This window comes from Polypterus senegalus, chromosome 17 (genome assembly GCF_016835505.1).
Source record: "Polypterus senegalus isolate Bchr_013 chromosome 17, ASM1683550v1, whole genome shotgun sequence".
NCBI lineage: Eukaryota > Metazoa > Chordata > Cladistia > Polypteriformes > Polypteridae > Polypterus > Polypterus senegalus.
Window position 1 is genome coordinate 18,822,967 of NC_053170.1, and position 8,147 is coordinate 18,831,113.

General features: G+C 42.5%; 1 long non-coding RNA gene across 1 annotated transcript; it reads right to left on the bottom strand.

Moving 5' to 3' along the window:
• Positions 1 to 1,572: 1,572 nt before the first annotated feature.
• LOC120517892 lies at positions 1,573 to 7,586 on the bottom strand. Its single transcript, XR_005631130.1, has 2 exons — positions 7,311 to 7,586; positions 1,573 to 2,443 (listed from the first exon to the last, which is right to left on the bottom strand). It is a non-coding gene; the product is annotated as an uncharacterized LOC120517892 (long non-coding RNA).
• Between the last annotated feature and the right edge of the window lie 561 nt (positions 7,587 to 8,147).

Here is an 8,147-nt window from a genome sequence, read left to right on the forward strand (position 1 = left end):
CAGAATCCCATCCGAAAGCTCTGCTCTAGACTGCAGTCCAGAAAGGATATAGTAGGAATATCTCTGCTCCAAAACACGTGATAACTGTCACAGAAACTGTTTACACTAAAGTTTTTCATTGTATACATTGAACTGAGCACAGGCGGGAATATTTACTCACTCTTGTTTCTTCATATGCACTTTCAGACATATACAGTACTGTCTATTTTTTAAAAAGAGAAATAGTTGTGCTAAATGGTGGCACAGTGGTAGCGCTGCTGCCTCACAGTTAGGAGACCTGGTTTCGCTTCCCGGGTCCTCCCTGCGTGGAGTTTGCTTGTTCTCCCCGTGTCTGCGTGGGTTTCCTCCGGGCACTCCGGTTTCCTCCCACGGTCCAAAGACATGCAGGTTAGGTGGATTGGCGATTCTAAATTGGCCCTAGTGTGTGCTTGGTGTGTGTCCTGCAGTGGGTTGGCACCCTGCCCAGGATTGGTTCCTGCCTTGTGCCCTGTGTTGGCTGGGATTGGCTCCAGCAGACCCCCGTGACCCTGTGTTCGGATTCAGCAGGTTGGAAAATGGATGGATGGATAGTTGTGCAATAATTTGCTTTGAAGAAATGGCAACAGATATCAGAATCTCACTTCCACTAACAGAACCCAAGTACTTCTGACACTAACATTTCAGACTCTTAAACTGAATAGAAAAATTACATTTGTATGATGGGGAAGAGCACCATATGGTGAGCATGCTGTTCTTGAAGACTTTATTAAGAGGTATAGCCACCAGGACATCAGCAACAAGTTATGTAAGGTTGTTCATCGTACAATTGCATAAGTAACAACTAAGAAATTTCGCGCCAAAATGGTGTGATGGCTAGCATTAGGAATTTGCTAAATGACACTGGCGTGTATACTAGCTACAGTTAAAGCAAACTATTTAATACAATTAATGAAGTGCGCATTGGACATCTTATAATGATAACTTTATCATGTACTTAATAAATGACCAATTGAAAGAAGAGACCAATAACTAAAGAGATTGAGGTGATTCTTAGGATGTGTTGGCGTCATGGATGAAAGGTATACCGAGATGCCATCACTGCTGCCACTAATAATAAACCTGACTATTTTGATTGAAAGTAATGGCACTTGGACATTGTTCTGTGCATCTGATACTTTTCTCATTAATATCTGGCTGATTAAGGAGGAATCAGAATTTACAAATGTTATATAGATGTCTCAGTCAGCCATACCTTTATAAACAAAAGGGTACATTCTGGCCACGACAACAGTAAAAACATCTACTGCATTAACACTTTAAACTTTGCCACATCCGCTGCATAACTTCTGAAGTAACAGCGTGACCAGAATAAATATGTGGTACTCTATATGTTCATAAGGCAGGTGGCTAGACTTCTCCAGGACAGGAAACCAAAGCCTTTCAATCTAAAAGAAGTCTTCCTCAATTATTACAAAGCTCAGCAAGAGGTATAAATATACTTTCTGAACCAAAATGCAAAATGACGAAAAGATGCTCTTCCACAATCAGTTGAAATGGGTTTGAATTAACCATAATGTAAATATCTAAAGCAAGTGTTATATTAGGTAATTTTATTTACAGAACTGATGACCAGGACATGCATGTAACACATTTTGGTATACACTTCCACTATTGAAATACACAGTCATGAAGACAGGGACAAATAAAGTATTTCTCATTCATCATCTAATATTTCAAGCATCGATATGATAAATAAATTTGACCTTGAAATAAATACATACACAGACAGTAATAAACTACTAAGTAAGTTTGGAAGAAGAGTAAAAGGCAGTCTGGAAAAACATTGCATACTGGGAAGATGTCAAACAACTAAAACAAAATCAATACAGATGCATCATAAAGTGCCTAAGTGGAAAGGGAAAGTAAAATAGGATGGGAAAATCTATTGTTTGAGGCTTCTAATGGGCCTGGAGGACAAAGACTTCAGGAGCTCAGCTGTCAAATGTTACAAAAACAAATAAATTACACAATGAGCAAAAAGCAGGGCTAATACAGTGGCTGGCACAAGAAAGCCTGAAAGAAGAAGGAATGTTCCTAAATGGAAATTGTTGAAAGACAAGCAGAGAACAAGCATTACAGAAGACCACTGGCATACTGGAAAGAGGTAGAGGACTCACTACTGGAGCTAAAAAGCTGCAGAAAGGCAGAGGAAATCAGAAGTGGAAACAAGTGGATTTCAGGTTATATAGTTCAGTAGAAGAAAAAAAGCTGCTACATCTCTGAAGACGAGGGAGAATGAAGACCCCTGTCCTCACCACCAGGACCACCACCATCGCTCCTCACCAGGCTTTGTCCTCCAAACTCTTTGTAGAAAAACTTCTGTCTTCTGGTGTTAGTCCTGGGCCTTCTGAGCTGGGACTTGCACCTCTGTGTGTCTGCCATAAATTCTATGGATTTCCAACATCTGGAAGACATGTATATACAACTTTCATACCAAATGTCACATATACAACAGCATGCTGTTTTACACAAATATGTAAAGTGTATCACAGGGAAAAAGGCTGCAGTATGGATTGCATATTGTACACTTTGGATGAGCTATTAAGTATGTAATCACAGTATGATCTAGGAAACTACCTCCAAAATGCCAGGATAGACATATCATATCATATGGGAAACTGTCTCAAATGCTGCGTTTCAATACTGGATTTCAGTGTTCTATGCACAGTACACAATATAACTATCTTCAGAGCACCATAATGGTTAGATAGTTGAAAGAAGATGTGACTGTAGTGTAATATACTACTGAGGATGTTCATTTTCTTTGGTTGCACTGGAAGTGTACTATTTGACATTGTCTGCAGTCTTGTCTCACTTGCTCAGTGCATCATAAGAGCTAAAAGGATATGGACATCAATGTGGCATATTCAGCACAACTGTCTTCAGTGCAGTGTATAGATAATTCCAAGGTGTCCAGCTGGATACAGTATGAAAGACTTTGGACCACTGTCATAATAAGAGTATAAAGGATGTCGCTTTCAATGGGCATTAAGCAGGAACGTGGTATCATTCACATTGAAACATACTGAGCTCAGTTTAGGAATATAGTCTTTTGGCATGGCAAGCGAACTCATAGTGAGATAGGCGATAATGACAAAGAGGATTCTGCTGTACACCCTGCCGAGGGATTGTTCTTGCCTTGCACCTAATGCTTGCTGGGACAAACTTTAGCTTCTCCACTACCCCTGCTCTGGATATTTGAGTTTGGAAAAAGATGGTGCCCAGATTGTTGCATGCTTTACAAGATACAGAAGATACAAGTCAAATGCAGTCATGCAATGAATATAAAAAAGAAAATAAACACACGCATATATACAATTTATATAGAGTATATACTCAATGAGCAAAATTTTAGGAGCATGATACAAATGCTAGATAGGGCCCCCTTCAGTTCTCAAAACAGCCTCAATTCTTTGTGGCATAGATTCCATAAGATGTTGGAAACATACTTTTAAGATTCTGGTCCACGTTGATATGATTGCATCACACAGTCTCTGCAAATTTGTCATGCTGCAAATATCCTGTTCAGGGCAGTCCGTATGGATGACGCCCGCAATCGGGACCCGCTGAGCTGGCTACTTTGAGCAGCGGTTTAAACCTCATCCTCTGACTAAGACGGTGGACATCTCCGAGTCCAGTGTTCTTGAGGCTGATCCTCCAATTAGGTGTGAACCACAAAATCTTACTGAGATTGCACAGGTGGTGAACCAGCCGAGGGTAGGGAAAGCTGCAGGTATCAGTGGCATCCGGTGGGAACGTCTTCAGGCTGATGGTAAGGCTGTCCTCCTGGCATTGCAAGCAATATTTGCTTCCATTTGGTGTCATCCCAACTGACTGGAAAACAGGATTTTTTGCCCCTATCTGAAAAGGAAGGGGTGATCGCCTGAATTGTGGCAACTACAGAGTGATAACACTACTCTCGGTGCCAGGTAAGTTCCTTGCTGGGGTCATCCTCAATAGGAAACTGCTCACCTGCCAGCGACCGAAGCAGTCTGGTTTTACGCCTAAGAGGTCTATCATTGACCAGAGGGTTCTCATGGAGTACAAATGAGAATATTGGCAGAGGTTCCTTACAGCCTTTGCCGATTTTTGTAAAGCGTTCGACTCAGCTAATCAAGCTGTCCTGTGGGACATCCTGAGACTTCATGGGATTCCCCCCAAAGTTGTTGGATATCATGGCCAGCCTGTACACTGGTACTGTGAGTGCTGTGCAGAGTGAAGGCAGAAACTCTGCACTTTGCCCCGTTGATCCTTTGGTTCATCAGAGGTGTGTTCTTACTCCTAATTTGTTCAATGCTTGCCTGGACTGGGTGTTGGGCAAGGTCATGGGGCATTTGTTGGTGAAGAAAGATTCACTGATCTTGACTTGGCTGACAATGCTGTGATCTTTGCAGAATCAATTGAGGCTCTGATCGGGCTCTCGAGAGACTGAGTGTCTGGGCTTGTGAGTGTCCTAGTTAAAAACTAAGACCCAGGCCTTTAATGACCTCTTGGGCACGGCCATCAGCAGTGTGTCTGTCTGCGGAGAGAGTGTCAACCTCATTGAGAGGTTTACTTAAACTCATCAGCAACAGTTATGTCTCTGGTGACTCTTCTATAAAGTCAGTGGATGGATTAGGAGTGCACGAGGGCTCATGAGTTTGCTGGAAAGGAGTGTGTGGTACTCTCAATATATTTGCAAAAGGACAAAGGTTAAAGTCTTTAGAGTACTGGTGCTTCCTGTTTTGCTATATGGTTACGAGACGTGGACGCTATCCAGTGACCTGAGATGAAGACTGGACTTCGGTATTGTGTCTCTTTGGAGAATCCTTGGGTACCGCTGGTTTGACTATGTGTCAAACGAGCAGTTGCTCACGGAGTCCCAAATGAGGCACATTACCTTCATTGTGAGCGAACGTAAGTTACCATACTACAGTCATGTGGTGCGATTTCCCAAGGGTGATCCAGCACAAAGGATCCTCATTGTTGAGGACCAGAGTGGCTGGACCAGGCCAAGGGGACACCCATGTAACACCTGGCTGTGGCAGATAGATTGTCATTTCCACAGGCTGGGACTGGACTGCATGTCTGACTGGGGGGATTGCCACCCAGGATCCCAAGCTGTTTCGTCTTGTAGTGGGTGTGGCAACATCCTGTGTCAGTGCATGCTCCCCAACCTCACTTGACCTGACCACCTCTCAATGGTGTTCTACTGGATTCAGTTCTGGTGACTGGGAATGCCACTGAACAGCAGTGAATTCATTGTCATGTTCAAGAAACCAGTTTGAGACGACTTTTGCTTTGTGATTTGGTGCATTATCATGCTGGAAGTAGCTAATACAATGTAATTAAAATTTGTTTGTAGTATGAAAAAGCTAACAAGCAATATATTTAGCATTTGTGTACATGGAACTTTCAGGAAACAATATTACATCCTTCAGGTCTTTAGTGATCTGGGATATATGTATATATATATATATATATATATATATATATATATCAGTTCATGCACAGATTTATGGCTGAGTGTGATTCGTACTTAAAGCAGAGGGCTATAAGAAAACAACAGGGTAGTTTTTTAGAAATGGCTAAAACCAGCTGCAGTAATAAATATTTATTTATTATTATTAACATGTCTCAGGGTCTCATATGTTTTCTGACTCTTGGAGAGACCTTTAGGGTTTCATTTTATCTGCACTGCTCCATTCTAATTCTTTTGTATTCAGCCTGCACTGCCTTACTTACACTAGTGTTTCTCAGTATTTATGGTCCCGCTACCCAATTTGAATTTTTTTAGATTTATTGAATTGACAACCCACTAACAACAATTGCAAACCGGTCCCTTGGTGAAATGAGCATAATCTTTGGTTACCTTGGTGAAATGAGCTAACATAGGAATGGAGAAACATATCATGTTGCTTTAGGGATCCACCAACCAGCAGCAACCCAGATCACAACCAAGTGTCTGAGAAACACTTGCTTAGGCAAGTCAAGTTGGGGAGCATGCACTGGTACAGTGTGTTGTCGCACCCACTAAATGTCAAAACAGCTTACGATCCCAGTTGGCAACCCCCACTTGTTTAGGCAACCTATTTCAAACCAACGATGACATCCAGCATCCCACGATGGGTAAACTGTGGCCGTGAAGGGATGCATATAGTCAGTAAAAATGCTCAAATAGACTGTGGCATTCAAGTGATGATTGATTGATTAATATTAATGGGCCCCAAAGAGTGCCAAGAAAACATTGTCCACACCACCGCCACCACCTGGACTATTGACACAAAGCAGGTTGGTTTACCGGATTCACGCTGCTTGCACCAAATTCTGACCCTACCTTCGGTGTGCCTCAACAGAAATCAAAATTCATTAGATTTGGCTACATTTTCCAGTCTTCAGCTACTCATTTTGCTCAGCCTGTGTCCACTACAGCATAAGATATCTGTTCTGGGCTTACAGAAGTGGAACTTAATGTGGTCGTCTGCTGTTGTAGCCTATCTGCCTCAAGCTTCAACATGTTCTGCATTCCGAGATGCTTTTCTGCTCACCACAGTTGTACAGAGTGGTTACTTGACTTACTGTAGTCTTTCTGGAATCAGTCTGGCCATTCTCCTCTGACCTCTCTCATCCACAAGTACTTTCTGTTCTCAGAACTGTTGGTTATTTTAATTTTTTTATCTCTTGCACCATTCTGAGTAAACCCCAGAGACAGTTGTGGATGAAAATAACAGGAGAAGAGTTACAGACATATTCAAAACAGGCCATCTGTAACCATGTCATGCTGGATATCAGAGAGGTCATATTTTTTCCCATTCTGGTATATGATGTGATCGTTAACTGAAACTCCTGACAAGAATCTGCATGATTTGATGCATAGTGCTTCTGCCACATGATTGGCTGATTAGATAATTGCATGGATAAAAGCATGTGTTCCTAATAATTTGCTCAGTAAGTGTATATAGAGGCCCTTGGGTAGCATGCTTGAATCCAGCTGGGCTTATTGCTCCAGTGTATATAACGTAAGAAATGAGGTCTAAAATAACGAACTGGACACATTCAAGATCAAGCGTGCCTTGAAATCCCCATACACGATGTCGAGGCACTGTGCACCATGTTTTAACAGCCCTTATTTCTTACAGACTATTCTAAAACCATGAACGTATATGCGCACCTTTCACAAAAAAATTGTCGTGCGCGGTCTTAAAAGGGACATTGGGTTTTAAACCCCAAAGGGTCAGCAGCTCGTATCGCGTTCAAAGGGCGGTATCACGCACATACGCAAGCGGACTAACCTCTTTACAGCATGTAGATAATATAGGAGAGGATGACCAGTCCAGTGATGGCGAAGAACATGAGGATGAAGATGTCCAGCATGGCGGAATTGCGGTGTAAATGATGGAGTAAAAATCTGGACACGATGGAGCACAAGCCGCAGCGCCACTGTTTATAAAATGCGCTGTTTGTGAATTCTGGCGGGAGGACAGCAGAGGGCACTGCCCGCCAAGCGATGACGAGGTCGGATTCAAAGAAGCAAACTTTATTAACAAAATAAAATCCCGCCAGTAGGGTCACAGAGAGCACTTGTGGTGCCGGTGCAATGAAAACACGGTTGGTTAACGCGTAGGAAAGACTGGAACCTTTAGTGATGCAAAATCGCACTTGCGTGTGCCTTGAGATTAAAAAGAGGAAATCGGCAGCTGATCGAAGTCGGTGTGCGGGACCACAGACCTACGCTTTTCCTTTCATTTGCTGGCATTTGTGGTTTCGGATCTGTACGAAGTAGGCTTTTACATTTCGCAGTTTTCCAGTGTCGGGTTAACTGCGGGGCGTGCACCTTGGCACAGTCGTTAGCATAGCTGCTTTAGGTTTGTAGTCGTCCATTGTCTTCGTGGATTTTATACGTTCACTTCGTCTGTATGTGGTGTTTTTCTTTCCTCTAAGTAACTCTGGTCGTAAAATAATTTTAGGCAAGTGTTGTTCTGGTGTACCTTGACATGAACTGGCGTCCCGACAGAGTTTAGCTCCCATATCGCGACCCGAAAGCGGATAGTAGACGTCACGTATTACATGTGTACCAAACTTCAGGTCATTCGGTAAACGGTTTGCGACCTACAAGTGACTGAAAATCC